The 15587-nt window shown below is 43.6% G+C and overlaps 1 protein-coding gene across 2 annotated transcripts in view; it reads left to right on the plus strand.

Annotated features, from left to right (window-relative positions):
- CUEDC1 (CUE domain containing 1) overlaps positions 1-15587 on the plus strand; it is a 137833-nt gene that overhangs the window by 79748 nt on the left and 42498 nt on the right. The gene's annotated exons all lie outside the window — the stretch shown is intronic.

Here is a 15587-nt window from a genome sequence, read left to right on the forward strand (position 1 = left end):
TAATTGTCTGTTGTAGGCATACATTATAATAACATATTTCTATATTGTCTATTCTCATTCTTTACACATTCATTCATATTGCATTTTTTATTTTTCTCCCCCCTCCTCCCACCACCTTTCCCTACCCTTCCCACCACTTTTCTCTCTGTATCTTTATTTTTAACCACGAACACAACTTTTGAAATCTTTGTACAATATCTGTGCTGGCTTCACCTTCTTCTACCCATTTCCTATATGTTGTGAGGTCTGCTGGAAACTAGGCAAGTGGGGTTCTCATAATCTGTGGAATAATGTCCAACGTGGGAGAAAGAACTCTTCAATGGCTTCTCTGTGTAATCTGACATGGTGGTTGTGAGAGTGGTCCAGCATTTCTGTGTTCTCAAATAATATGCTGAGTCCAGGTTGGTTCATCAGGTGCTTTGCTATGGCCGAATCCATTGAAACCACAAGCATAAGAAGGAGGAGGAGGAGGAGGAGGAGGAGGGAGAAGGAGAAGGGGAGGAGGACGGAGAAGGAGAAGGGGAGGAGGAGGAAGAAGAAGGAGAGGAGGAGGAAGGAGAAGGAGAAGAGGAGGAGGAAGAAGAAGAACAGGAGGAGGAGGAAGGATTATTATTATTATTATTATTATTATTATTATTATTATTATTATTATACTCTGCCTCATCTCCCCAGAGAGACTCGGGGCGGCTTACATTGGGACAATTTCAACAGAATATGGACAGTTTCAACAGAAAGTAGGAAACCATGGAAATGAACGTAACCTGGCTACCAGTATTAAAAACTCTAAAATCTGATCTCTTTCTTCGATAGAGCTACAAGCTGGGTAGATGCGGGGAATGCCGTGGATGTAGGGTACCTGGATTTCAGTAAGGCCTTCAACAAGGTCCCCCATGACCTTCTGGCAAGGAAACTAGTCCAATGTGGGCTAGGCAAAACTACGGTGAGGTGGATCTGTAATTGGTTAAGTGGACGAACACAGAGAGTGCTCACTAATGCTTCCTCTTCATCTTGGAAAGAAGTGACAAGTGGAGTGCCGCAAGGTTCCGTCCTGGGCCCGGTCCTGTTCAACATCTTTATTAACGACTTAGATGAAGGGCTAGAAGGCATGATCATCAAGTTTGCAGACGACACCAAATTGGGAGGGATAGCCAATAGTCCAGAGGACAGGAGCAGGATTCAAAACGATCTGGACAGATTAGAGAGGTGGGCCAAAACTAACAAAATGAAGTTCAACAGTGACAAATGCAAGATACTCCACTTTGGCAGGAAAAACGAAATGCAAAGATACAGAATGGGGGACGCCTGGCTCGAGAGCAGTACGTGTGAAAGAGATCTTGGAGTCCTCGTGGACAACAAGTTAAACATGAGCCAACAATGTGATGTGGCGGCAAAAAAAAGCCAATGGGATTTTGGCCTGCATCAATAGGAGCATAGTGTCTAGATCTAAGGAAGTAATGCTACCCCTCTATTCTGCTTTGGTTAGACCACATCTGGAATATTGTGTCCAATTCTGGGCACCACAATTCAAGAGAGATATTGACAAGCTGGAATGTGTCCAGAGGAGGGAGACTAAAATGATCAAGGGTCTGGAGAACAAGCCCTATGAGGAGCGGCTTAGGGAACTGAGCATGTTTAGCCTGAAGAAGAGAAGGCGACGGACTTATGCGACGGACTTGAAAGAGAATTGGATAAAGATGTTCCACAGATGGTATACTACACCTGAAAAATTGGCCCAAATGTATGGGAATATGTCAAATAAATGTTGGAAGGGATGCCAACAGATAGGCTCCTTCTTCCACATGTGGTGGACTTGCAAGGAATCTACGAAATATTGGGCTCAAATACATGTGGAGGTACAAAAAATATTGAAGAAATCTTTCAAAAAGAAACCTGAATATTATTTACTAGGTTTTACCGACCAAGATCTAAAACTTAATGAAAATGAAGATAGGTTGTTTACATATATAACAACGGCAGCAAGAATAACTTTTGCTAGTGTCTGGAAGCAGGAAAAAATCCCAGAGATTGATTCATGGTTGGAAAAGATAAGAGAAATAAGAGATATGGATACTTTGACATTTTACTTGAAAAAGAATACGGGCAAGTTGATAAAGAGGACAGATTGGACCCTCTTTTGTGAGTATGATAAAAGAAGAAGAGAACAAGAGGATCTGTAGATAGCAAAAGGGAAATAATGGACTTAAAACAAACCGAAGTGTGAAATGGAAGTCAATTTTATTTAGTATGATGTGTTTAGTATAGGGTTGTGTTGTGTGTGTTTCTTTTTTTTTTTTTTCTCTTTCTATGTCTTTCTGAACTTTCTCTAAAATTTTTGTTCTCACTCTTTCGATGTATATGTTAGAAAATTAATAAAATATTATAAAAAAAAAAAGAAGAGAAGGCTGAGAGGAGATATGATAGCCATGTATAAATATGTGAGAGGAAGCCACAGGGAGGAGGGAGCAAGCTTGTTTTCTGCTTCCTTGGAGACTAGGATGCGGAACAATGGCTTCAAACTACAAGAGAGGAGATTCCATCTGAACATGAGGAAGAACTTCCTGACTGTGAGAGCCGTTCAGCAGTGGAACTCTCTGCCCCGGAGTGTGGTGGAGGCTCCTTCTTTGGAAGCTTTTAAGCAGAGGCTGGATGGCCATCTGTCAGGGGTGATTTGAATGCAATATTCCTGCTTCTTGGCAGGGGGTTGGACTGGATGGCCCATGAGGTCTCTTCCAACTCTTTGATTCTATGATTCTATGATTCTAGGGCAGTAAATAAAGAGGAACACCAAAAAACAGGAAACAATCAGGGCCAGCTAACACCTCCCAACAAAGGATTCTCCCAGGCAGCAACTAGCCAGGCTTTGAAGCTCCAAGTCTATTACCTGTTAATCAGAGTGGCCAATTGTAACATTCACATTTGCCTCAAGAAGACAAGAGTTCTTTCTCCCACCCTGGACATCCCACAGATATATGAGAACCCCACTTGCCTAGTCTTCAACAGACCTCACAACCTCGAAGGATACTGTAAAGAACCTCCGCCACTGGTAATGAAGCTGCCACCCAATTGTAGAGAGACGCTACCAACTAGTGAGGAAGCGCCTAGGTTTAGGAGAGAGGAGCCACTGATTTGTAAAAGGCTCTGGTAGTAAAGGCTCTGTTTGTGTTGTGAGGTAATTTTGGTAGAGTGGGTGCACAGAACGTAAAATTAATGGAGATGAGGCAGTTTTAAAAACCAAAGAGAACAAGTTTATTTTTAAACAAAGCGTATGGTTGCAGTATGAAGATGTTAAGCTTGGCAAATACTTGATGGTTACATGTAACTTGGTTGTGATACAATTCAGACTTTCGATGTTACAACTTATGAACTCTTGCTGTGGTGAAGCGCTTTATTAACTAGTGTTCCCTGCAATGAATAGTCTTTCTGTTTGATCTATACTGGATCAAATCACAGATCTCCAGTCTTCCTCCGACTAGCGATCCTAGCAAGCCTCTGTTAGTTCTTTCTAACTAAAGCAACTAACAAGGTTTCCCCTTCAGCTTCCTAGCTGAAGAAATCTCTACTATTCACGAACACTAAAACCTGGCTCTTCACTTCTTCACTCCTCAGAGTCTAAAACTGACCCTGCTGCTCTCTCAGAGTCTTCCCCCCTGACTGACTCTAACTGTCACTTTTTTAAAACCTTCACTCTCTAAGCTCCTCCCACCTCCTCTTCTGCCTCGTTTCCATGGTAACACATTTCTCACAGCTAGGCCGCTCCAGCCTTAGGGCAACCAATGCAAACATAAATACAGTTATAAGCATATTATTATAAACACTTCTGTACACCTTCCCCCCCAGAAAAATTATTTTTGGACCATTCTCAATCCCGGAATGGCAAAAATAATTCTACATATTATCCAACAGTATATACATACACAACATTTCTGAAAGGCAAACATATTATGGTTAAATACATTACAATTTATACATACATACAAACCTTTAACCTTACGAAATTCTAGATAAGGCGTCTGCAACTATGTTCCGTTTACCTGAAACATGTTTAATTTCAAATGTAAAATCCTGTAAACATAAACTCCATCTAAACGTGGCATAGGATAAGTATCTGTCTGGGTTACTTTATTTAACCGCCTATAATCCACGCAAAATCTAATTGTCTTGTCTGGCTTCTGTACTAACACTATGGGTGAAGCCCAAGAGCTAATTGATGGAACAATGATACCTAGGTCCAACATTTCTTTAATCTCCTTTTCAATACACTCATTAATTCTCCCCGTGACCCTGTAGGGTGGAGATACTATAGGAGTTGCATCACCGGTGTTTATTTGATGCTGGACTCCCTGGACCTTTCCTGGCAAATCTGAAAATATGTCTTTATATTTACTCAAAACTTTCACAACCTCTCTTCGCTGTGGTTGGGACAATTCTATGTTCATTTCTACTCGATCCAAATTTTTGTACTGTTCACGATCACCCTCCCAAAAAGAGAAGGGACCGGATTCTTCTTCCGAAACAACAAAACATACATTAGCAGACCTTCCAACATAAGGCTTTAACATGTTTACATGAACTCTTCTTTCTACATTGGAATGTTCATCATAAATATCATAGTTTATTTGGTTGTGCTTCCTGGTGATCTTCCAGGGTCCCGACCAATCCAATTGAAGTTTGTTGGTTTTGTTGGGAGATAAAAATAAAACTTCATCTCCGATGTTGAAGATCTTTGGTTTAGCAGTAGAATCATAATAGTCTTTTTGTCTCTGCTGAGCCGCAAGCAAATGTTCTTGTGCAATGTCCCTAGCCAGTTGCATTGTTGATTGAAGATCCTTTAAATACTCCGACACTGGAACTGGATCTGTTGCCGGACTTTCCTCCCAATATTCCTTTATCAGGTCTAATGGACCACGAGCTTTCCTTCCATATAGCAATTCAAATGGACTGTAGCCAGTACTGTCATGAGGGACGGTCCTGTAGGCGAATAACAGTTGTTGCAATTTGACGTCCCAGTCGTATGGCTTCTTTTGACTGTAAGACTTTATCATTTTGACTAAAGTCTTGTTCAGATTTTCAACTAGTCCATTTGTCTGTGGGTGATAAGCTGTTGAAGTCAGGTGTCTGATTCCACATAACTCAAGCAATTTCGACATAAGTCTGGAAGTAAATTGAGTTCCCAAATCCGAAACCAATTCTCTAGGATAACCAGTTCTTCCCCAAATAGATAACAGTGCATTGGCAATCGTTGTTGTCTCGATGTTAGTTAGAGCTACAGCCTCTGGATATCTTGTGGCGTAGTCAATCATGGTTAAAATGTATCTGTAACCACGTCTGCTTGGCTTACAAAGAGGACCCACTATGTCAATGCCCACTCTGTAAAATGGTTCTCCAATTATCGGCATAGGGATCATAGGAGCTTTAATTTTATCCCTTCCAATACTCACTCTTTGGCAGATATCACAAGACTGGCAAAACTCTTTGATCTTCTGGAACATGCCAGGCCAATAAAAGTTCTTAGTGATTCTCTTTGTGGTTTTCCTCACACCCAAATGTCCACCTTGAGGGTTTTCGTGTGCCACCCTCATCAGCTGTTCTCTAAAACTTTGAGGCACTACAATTTGATTACATGTCACTGATCCTTCTGTTGACTTCACATTTCTGGTTTCTCTATATAAGACACCATTCTTTAACACAAACTCGGAGGGCTGTCCTTTTGCCGATACTGTGGGGTTTTGAGCCAAAGCGAACAGAGGTTTAAGAGATTCATCGGCTCCTTGTTCCTGCCGAATTTCTCCAACTCCTCCCGTCTTCTTAACAAGCTCAGCAACTGTAGCGCTGGATTCCGGACTCTCATCCCCATCCTGTTGTATGGCAAAACACATGGCTTTTTGATCAGGGCTTTTGTTATTATATTCTTCCTCCTCACACGTCATCCTCCAGCTTTCAATCTTCTTAGCCAGATCATTTCCAATTAAACATCTGTATGGTATGTCAGGACTGACTGCAAAATCCCACATACCCTTCCATCCTCCATATTCTATTGGCAAAGTCACCACTGCTGTTGGTATCGCAGGTCCCAAACCTTTTAATCTTATTTCAGAGGTAGGCCGCTGAAATTTCTGAGGTATTATTTCTGGATGTACTATACATACTTCGGAGCCTGTATCTCGAAGTCCTTTTACGTCTTTGTTGTCAATGGAAATGGATTCTAAGTAATCTTTAGATGGGTGGTTTGACAAGATGAACAAACATTGTTTCTCTTGAGGCTCTGATTCTGAACTCTCCTTTGACAAAGTATCTGGTTCTGCCTTTTGTGTTTCTTTTACTTTATTCACAAAGAGGGTTGTTTTCTCTTTTCTTAACAGGGGACATTGATACTTTATATGGTCCCACTTTCCACACTGGAAGCACCTTCTTTTTCCCTCAGGAGCAGTTTGTCTTATTACACCCTGCCTCCTCCAGGTGGTGTTTTCTATGTCAGAACCTTTTTCTTGCTGTGGGCGCGTTTGTTGTTGGTAAAATGGCTGCCTGTTTGTTCTTTTATCACTTGGCAGATCTTCCCTTTTGAATCCTTCTTTTAGGGTTATTATTTGATCTACCATAACCGCTGCCTCTACTATAGTGGATGGTTTGCGATCCTGAATCACCCAGCGAATATCATAAGGCACTAATTGAAAAAATTGTTCCAACTTTAAAAGTTCTCTCAGCTGTTGGTAATCTTCCACCTCAGACGTCCTTAGCCAACTATCAAACAGTTGAGACAATTTAGAGGCCACCTGAGCAAAACTTTGGGTTTTATCTCTCTTTAGGGTCCTGAACTTAAATCTGTAAAATTCAGGAGTTAATCAATACTCTTGTAGAATTTGTTTCTTAAATAAATCATAATCTCCATAAGACCCCTCAGGCAAATCTCCATAAATCTGTAAAAGTCTTCCAGTTATCTGTGGCCTTAGATATATCATCCATTTTTCCTTAGCAACCCCAAAATCTCTACAACATCTCTCAAAAGAGATCAAAAATTTCTCTGGATCATCATCCTTGGTGAATTTAGGGAATCTCTTTATCAAATCTGGGGTATCCACTCCAGATCTCCCTTCCTGGATGTCACTGGATGTTTGAGACAAAGCCAATCTTTGCTTCTGCAGCTCAAATTCCATTCTCTTCAATTCTATCTCCTGTTCTCTCTCTTTCTGTCTTTCTTCAAATTCTCTTTGTTTCGCCTCTCCATCTCCTGTTCTCTCTCTTTCTGTCTTTCTTCAAACTCTCTTTCCCTTTGTTTTTCTTTTGCCTCTATTTCCAATCGTTTCATCTCTAGTTTGTACTTATAAGCCATTTCTGACACAGGCACTGGCTCTGTTTCTGCTTCAGAGCCCGAACTTCCTTCTTGGTCTCCCTCTGTTTCCTCAGCAAGCTTTCTCTGTCGCCTGGTAGCCATATTCCAATAACTTTTACCTCACAACTTATTCTTAAAACAGTCTTAAGGCACTTGATCAGTTGTTAAACGTATCCCGTCGTCTGCCACCAAAATTGTAAAGAACCTCCGCCACTGGTAATGAAGCTGCCACCCAATTGTAGAGAGACGCTACCAACTAGTGAGGAAGCGCCTAGGTTTAGGAGAGAGGAGCCACTGATTTGTAAAAGGCTCTGGTAGTAAAGGCTCTGTTTGTGTTGTGAGGTAATTTTGGTAGAGTGGGTGCACAGAACGTAAAATTAATGGAGATGAGGCAGTTTTAAAAACCAAAGAGAACAAGTTTATTTTTAAACAAAGCGTATGGTTGCAGTATGAAGATGTTAAGCTTGGCAAATACTTGATGGTTACATGTAACTTGGTCGCGATACAATTCAGACTTTCGATGTTACAACTTATGAACTCTTGCTGTGGTGAAGTGCTTTATTAACCAGTGTTCCCTGCAATGAATAGTCTTTCTGTTTGATCTATACTGGATCAAATCACAGATCTCCAGTCTTCCTCCGACTAGCGATCCTAGCAAGCCTCTGTTAGTTCTTTCTAACTAAAGCAACTAACAAGGTTTCCCCTTCAGCTTCCTAGCTGAAGAAATCTCTACTATTCACGAACACTAAAACCTGGCTCTTCACTTCTTCACTCCTCAGAGTCTAAAACTGACCCTGCTGCTCTCTCAGAGTCTTCCCCCCTGACTGACTCTAACTGTCACTTTTTTAAAACCTTCACTCTCTAAGCTCCTCCCACCTCCTCTTCTGCCTCGTTTCCATGGTAACACATTTCTCACAGCTAGGCCGCTCCAGCCTTAGGGCAACCAATGCAAACATAAATACAGTTATAAGCATATTATTATAAACACTTCTGTACAGATACCTGCCATAGATGTGAGCAAAATGTCAGGAGAGAATGCTTCTGGAACATGGTTATACAGCCCGGAAAACTCACAGCAACTTAGATTCTCTTGCTGACAGAAGAGTGCCCCTGAGAGATTTAGCAGATTGCAAGTAGATCCATATGGGGTAAATGTGATTTCGGGGACCTAAAAAGCGAAACCAGCAGCTCAGACAGTCAGAAATATATGGGAAAAGTTAGCCAAGTGAATGTTATTGAATGTAAGATTTCAAGACTGTAATAGAACACACAAATGTAACCATAAGCGTTGGAGCCAGAAGCTATAAATAAACTCTGTTACTTTGTTTACACACACACACACACACACACACATATATAGGAAGCCAGCAAAATACTATGGAAACTTCAAGGACTGATATTAGTTGATTTTGGATGGAATCACATCAATGTGATGGGCTTGTAATACAAATGCCCACCAACACAGAGTGTACAGTGCAGGTTGTGCAAATATTGGTTGGTTTTGGATGGAGCCACATTTATGTGATCGATTTTTAATACAAATAGGCACATGTGCACTTAGAAATAGTCTTATTGCAAGAGTACCTGTATAAGAGCCCCTGCCATCTGTTTTCTTGCCCGTAACTCATTTTTATCGGATTTAATATTTAGTAAAGCAGGTCAGTGGGTTTGGGTTAACTAATTAATGCTCATTAAATGCTTTGAAGCTTCTTAGGCCCTTGATCCAGTTTGAATGACGTGACCCCAGGAAGAATTTGCTAGGTTCCACGATCTTCCAGCGATTGTTGCCTGCTTTCATTCTCCTGGTCCTTTCTCTGCTCATTTATTCTTTTGTAGACGGAAAAGAAGCTTGAAGGAAGGAAGCTTTCCCCACTTCCAGTTCCAAATGAATGACTTGGAGGGTCCTTCAGGCAATTGCTTTCCTGCTTGGGTGGAGGGAATGATGTGCAATTGCTCAAGATGTTATCATGTCATGTTATGTTAGATTATGACATGATATTGTACTGTGATCCATAAACTCCCTTCCCCACGAAAAAGGCAGGAGCAGCAGCTGCAGCCGGATTAAGCCTTGGAAGGCCTGGCATAGTTCTGAAAGCAGGTCTGACAAGGGCATGCTGCATATCATCCACTAGTTATTTATCATGTCAGGGGCAGACCAGACAGTTGCATTGCATTTTTAATAAACAAACAAACAAACAGAAACACAAAACACAAAGTTTGCAAGCTTAAATGTCCTTTGACCAGTATCTGGCCATTTGGAGTGCCTCTGGTGTTGCTGCAAGAAGGTCCTCCATTGTGCATGTGGCAGGGCTCAGGTTGCATTGCAGCAGGTGGTCTGTAGTTTGCTCTTCTCCACACTCGCATGTCCTGGATTCCACTTTGTAGCCCCATTTCTTAAGGTTAGCTCTGCATCTCGTGATGCCAGAGCGCAGTCTGTTCAGCGCCTTCCAAGTCGCCCAGTTTTCTGCGTGTCCAGGGGTGAGTCTCTCATTTGGTATCAGCCATTGGTTGAGGTTCTGGGTTTGAGCCTGCCACTTTTGGACTCTCGCTTGCTGGGGTGTTCCAGCGAGTGTCTCTGTAGATCTTAGAAAACTATTTCTTGATTTAAGTCGTTGACGTGCTGGCTGATACCCAAACAGAGCATGGGCTGGAGATATCACTGCCTTTGTCCTTTCACTATTGGTTGCTACTCTGGATGAGGACGAACAAGCTGAAGATTAATCCCAACAAGACAGAGGTCCTCCTGGTTGATCGTAAACCAGACCGGGGTATAGGGTGGCAACCTGTGCTGGACGGGGTTGCACTTCCCCTGAAGTCGCAGGTCCGCAGTTTGGGGGTCCTCTTGGATTCTTCACTTACGTTTGAGGCTCAGGCGTTGGTGGTGGCCGGGAGGGCCTTTGCACAATTAAGACTTGTGCGCCAACTGCGACCGTTCCTCGGGAAGGCGGATCTGGCCAAGGTGGTCCACACCTTAGTCACCTCTAGACTGGATTACTGCAATGCACTCTACGTGGGGCTGCCCTTGAAAACGGCCCGGAAATTTCAGATGGTCCAATGGGCGGCAGCCAGGTTGTTAACCGGGGCTCTTTACAGGGAGCAGTCAACCCTCCTGTTCAAGGAGCTCCACTGGCTGCCATTCATTTACCGGACCCAATTCAAGGTGCAGGTTCTTACCTACAAAGCCCTGAACAGTTTGGGACCCGCCTACCTGCGTGACCTGTATACAAACCCACACAATCCCTTCGATCATCCCGGGAGGCCCTGCTCTCGATCCCACCAGCATCGCAGGTGCGGTTGGTGGGAACGAGAGAGAGGGCCTTTTCGGTGGTGGCCCCTCAACTCTGGAACTCACTCCCTAAAGACATCAGACAGGCCCCAACCTTGGCAGTCTTCAGGTGGTGCAATACCGGCCAAACAGTGTAATTTCTCTAGTGGTGTAGGGCACAGACACCCCGTGATAATGCGGCATGTCTCATTAAGAGCCACATCTACTGCTTTAGCGTGGTGAGATGTGTTCCTCACTTAGCATGCATACTCTGCAGCAGAGTGGCATAGCGCAAGGGCTTCACTGTGTCTGGTTGTGATTCCCAGGTTGTGCCAGTCAGCTTTCGTATGATATTATTTCTAGCGCCCACTTTTGCTTGATATTCAGGCAGTGCTTCTTGTAGGTCAGGGCATGGTCCAAAGTGACTCCCAGGTATTTGGGTGCGCTGCAATGCTCCAGTAGGATTTTATTTATTTATTTATTTTATTTTATTTGCTTCACTTTTATACCGCATATTTCAGCCCTTGACAGGCAACTCAATGCGGTTTACAGTGCAATTAAAACACAGCAATACAACAACCGGGACGACAACGTCGCTCCACAACAATTAACATCAGACAGACAAACCAACAAACAACATATATAGCGCCTCCGTTAAAGTCAGATCCATTCTCATAGTCATTGTGCCGTTCCTATGTTCAGTTACCGTCTTCCTTAGTTAGTTGCATTGCTTAGCCAAACGCTTGTTCGTAAAGCCAGGTCTTGACCATTCTCCGAAACACCAGCAACGAAGGTGCCTGTCTGATGTCTGCTGGCAAAGCATTCCATAGCCGAGGGGCCACCACTGAGAAGGCCCTGTCTCTCATCCCCGCCAAGCGCACCTGTGACGCAGGTGGGATCGAGAGCAGGGCCTCCCCAGACGATCTTAGTGTTCTAGTCGGTTTGTAGGCGGAAATGCGTTCGGAGAGGTAAGCGGGGCCAGAACCGTTTAGGGCTTTATAGTCCAAGGCCAGCACCTTGAATTGAGCCCGGTAGCGGATTGGCAGCCAGTGGAGCTGGCTCAGCAGGGGAGTGGTGTGCTCCCTGAGTGCCGCTCCTGTTAGCAACCTGGCTGCCGAGCGCTGGACCATCTGAAGCTTCCGGGCTGTCTTCAAGGGCAACCCCACGTAGAGCGCGTTGCAGTAATCAATCCGGGATGTGACCAGAGCGTGGACCACCGTGGCCAAGTCCGACTTCCCAAGGTACGGGCGCAGCTGGCGCACAAGTTTGAGTTGTGCAAATGCTCCCCTGGACACCGCCGAAACCTGGGGTTCCAAGCTTAGCGATGAGTCCAGGATCACACCCAAACTGCGAACCTGCGTCTTCAGGGGGAGTGTAACCCCGTCCAGCACAGGCTGTAACCCTATACCCTGTTCGGCCTTCCGACTGACCAGGAGTGCCTCTGTCTTATCTGGATTCAATTTCAATTTGTTCGCCCTCATCCAGTCCGATACAGCGGCCAAGCAACGGTTCAGGACCTGAACAGCCTCCTTAGTAGTAGGATTCCTTTCCAGGTAATCCTCAGAGCTCGGGATGCTTGTCTGTTTGTGAGGTGAAAAGCACATGTCTGTGTTTTAGTGGATATCATCCACTAGAAAAGGGATTTTGCATTCTGTGATGTTTGCCTTCTATTTATGGGTTTGAAAACACTCTTGACAAGATGGTAGCAGGGATCCCCCCCCCCCCCCACACACACACACACTCCGGGGGCTGCAAGGATCTAATTATGGCCGGCTCTGGCAGGAGTTGCAGAAGGCGTCCCGTCTCGGGTGACTTAAGGGCAAGTTGTTGGTTGTCTGCCCAGCCTTGCATTTGGGAAGCGACTTTGGAAAACTAATTTTGTGGCCTGTTAAGAAGAAGCCATCCCATAATGGACTGGTTGGACTTAGTAGCATTATACTTTTTGTGCCTTTGTTTTGCATGCAAAAAGCAGAGCTTGGATGTTTCTCTTTGTATTTATTTATTATTTGTTTATTTAAAACTTTTATATCCCAATCTTCTCACCTCCGTAGAGGGACTCAGATCGGCTTACAGCAAGGATTCAATACTACTAATACAAGTTAAAGCATCATACAACAATACAAGATTAAAATACATATACATAAAATACATATACTATATCGCCAAGGTAAAATCATGTTCAACTCAGTACGCATATGTGGTCACTCACGTTGGTCTGTAATCAGTCTCAGCCATTATTTTGAGAATGCTTCATTCCATAACCAGGATTTCACTAGCCAGATCTGCCCCTTCCCTCCTGACTTTCAGAAAACTAGTGAATTCCTGGCTCTGGGACATAGCATTCTCAGAATGTTGGCGAGTCAACAGTAACCTAATGGGGAGAGGCGGATGAGCTCCCTTCTATCAGCTCCAGCTCCTCATGCGGGGACATGAGAGAAGCCTCCCACAAGGATGATAAAGACATCAAATCATCCGGGCGTCCCCTGGGCAACGTCCTTGCAGACGGCCAATTCTCTCACAACAGGAGCGACTCCTGACACGACAATAATAATAATAATAATAATAATAATAATAATAACCTAATAACTACTAACCACACTGGCGGATTGTGATGAACGTGATTTTATCTTGGCAATTTGGCTTTATGTATTTATTCCGTTTGCATTTTAATGTATTACGATGTTATTATGTCATTAGTTTATTTTTTTATTTTTTTATAATGTAATTTTTATTGAGATTTCTTAGTAGCAATACATCAGTAAGGTGTTGATCATTGATATATTGAAGTTTACATTAAAAAAAAGAAGGAGTAAGGGGCAGGGGATTGGAAGGGGAAGGAGTAAGGGCGGGTCGGGGTGTCTCACTAAGGGTTGGGTAGGGGAGCTGTGAATCAGACAGTGTGGGATGTCGCCTAACTAGTCCGGATTGGGGTGGGGTGGTTGTGCATGGTAAGGGAGGTGGGACGTGGAGTGTGTTAGTAAATTAATGAGATAAGATTTCCCCTTTGTTCATTGGTTGCCCCCATGGGTTAGTTGGTGTTTGTGTGCTCTTTCTCTGTAAATCTTCATTCTTCTTTGTCGTCATCTCATCTTTTCTATCTTGACTTTCCTTCTAAGTACTGCCTAATTGGAGACCAGTCTGTTCTATTGCTTCTTGTTCTCTGTTTGGCTGTTAAGTGTTGTGTTAAGATATCCATGTTCATAATGTCCATTACTCCAGCAAAGGATCACCGCCTTGTCGGGGCGCTGGAGCTTGAGCACCTCAATGATGTCATGAGCGAAACCGTGAAGGGACACCCAAGACGGGACGGTTGTGGCAGAGAGGTCAGACCAAGCGTGATCCCTGGGGAAGGCAATGGCAAACCACTCCAGTATCCTTGCCAAGAAAACTAAATGGACCAGTACAACCAGAGATATGTCGGTATGCCATTGGAAGATGGGACTCCCAGGTCGGAAGATGGCCAAAAGGCTACTGGGGAGGAGCAGAGGATAAGTTCAACTAGCCCCAGATGTGATGACGCAGCTAGCTCAAAGCCGAAAGGAAGGCTAGCGGCCGACGGTACTGGAGGCGAACGACGAATCCGATGCTCTAAAGATCAACACACCATAGGAACCTGGAATGTAAGATCTATGAGCCAGGGCAAATTGGATGTTGTTATTGGTGAGATGTCAAGACTAAAGATAGACATTCTGGGGGTCAGCGAACTGAAATGGACTGGAATGGGCCACTTCACATCAGATGACCACCAGATCTACTACTGCGGACAAGAGGAACATCGAAGAAATGGAGTAGCCTTCATAATTAATAAGAAATTCGCTAAAGCGGTGCTTGGATACAACCCAAAAAATGACAGAATGATCTCAATTCGAGTGCAAGGAAAGCCTTTCAACATTACAGTGATCCAAATATACGCCCCAACCACAGCTGCTGAAGAAGCAGAAGTAGATCAGTTCTATGAGGATCTGCAGGACCTACTGGATAATACACCAAAAAGAGACATTATTTTCATTACAGGAGACTGGAATGCCAAGGTGGGAAGTCAAATGACAACTGGGATCACAGGCAAGCATGGTCTGGGAGAACAAAATGAAGCGGGACGCAGGCTGATAGAATTTTGCCAGGAAAACTCGCTGTGTATAACGAATACTCTCTTCCAACAACCTAAAAGACGGCTTTATACATGGACCTCGCCAGATGGTCAACACCGAAATCAGATTGACTACATCCTTTGCAGCCAAAGGTGGCGGACATCCATCCAGTCGGTGAAAACAAGACCTGGGGCTGACTGTAGCTCGGATCACGAACTTCTTATTGCCCAATTTAGAATAAAACTAAAGAGATCAGGGAAAATACACAGACCAGTTAGATATGATCTCACTAACATTCCTAGCGAATATACAGTGGAAGTGAAGAACAGATTTGAAGGACTAGATTTAGTAAACAGAGTCCCAGAAGAACTATGGACAGAAGTCCGAGACATTGTTCAGGAGGCGGCAACAAAGTACGTTCCAAAGAAAAAGAAAACCAAGAAGGCAAAATGGTTGTCTGCTGAGACACTGGAAGTAGCCCAAGAAAGGAGGAAAGCAAAAGGAAACAGGGATAAGGGGAGATATGCCCAGTTAAATACGCAATTCCAGAGGTTAGCCAGAAGAGATAAGGAACTATTTTTAAATAAGCAATGCATGGAAGTGGAAGAAGACAACAGAATAGGAAGGACAAGAGACCTCTTCCAGAAAATTAGAAACATTGGAGGTAAATTTCAGACAAAAATTGGTATGATAAGAAACAAAGATGGCAGGGACCTAACAGAAGCTGAAGAGATCAAGAGAAGGTGGCGAGACTATACAGAAGATCTGTATAGGAAGGATAATAATATTGAGGATAGTTTTGACGGTGTGGTGAATGAATTAGAACCAGACATCCTGAGGAGTGAGGTGGAATGGGCCTTAAGAAGCATTGCTAACAACAAGGCAGCAGGAGACGACGGGATCCCAG

Source organism: Anolis sagrei, chromosome 11 (assembly GCF_037176765.1).
Source record: "Anolis sagrei isolate rAnoSag1 chromosome 11, rAnoSag1.mat, whole genome shotgun sequence".
Lineage (NCBI taxonomy): Eukaryota > Metazoa > Chordata > Lepidosauria > Squamata > Dactyloidae > Anolis > Anolis sagrei.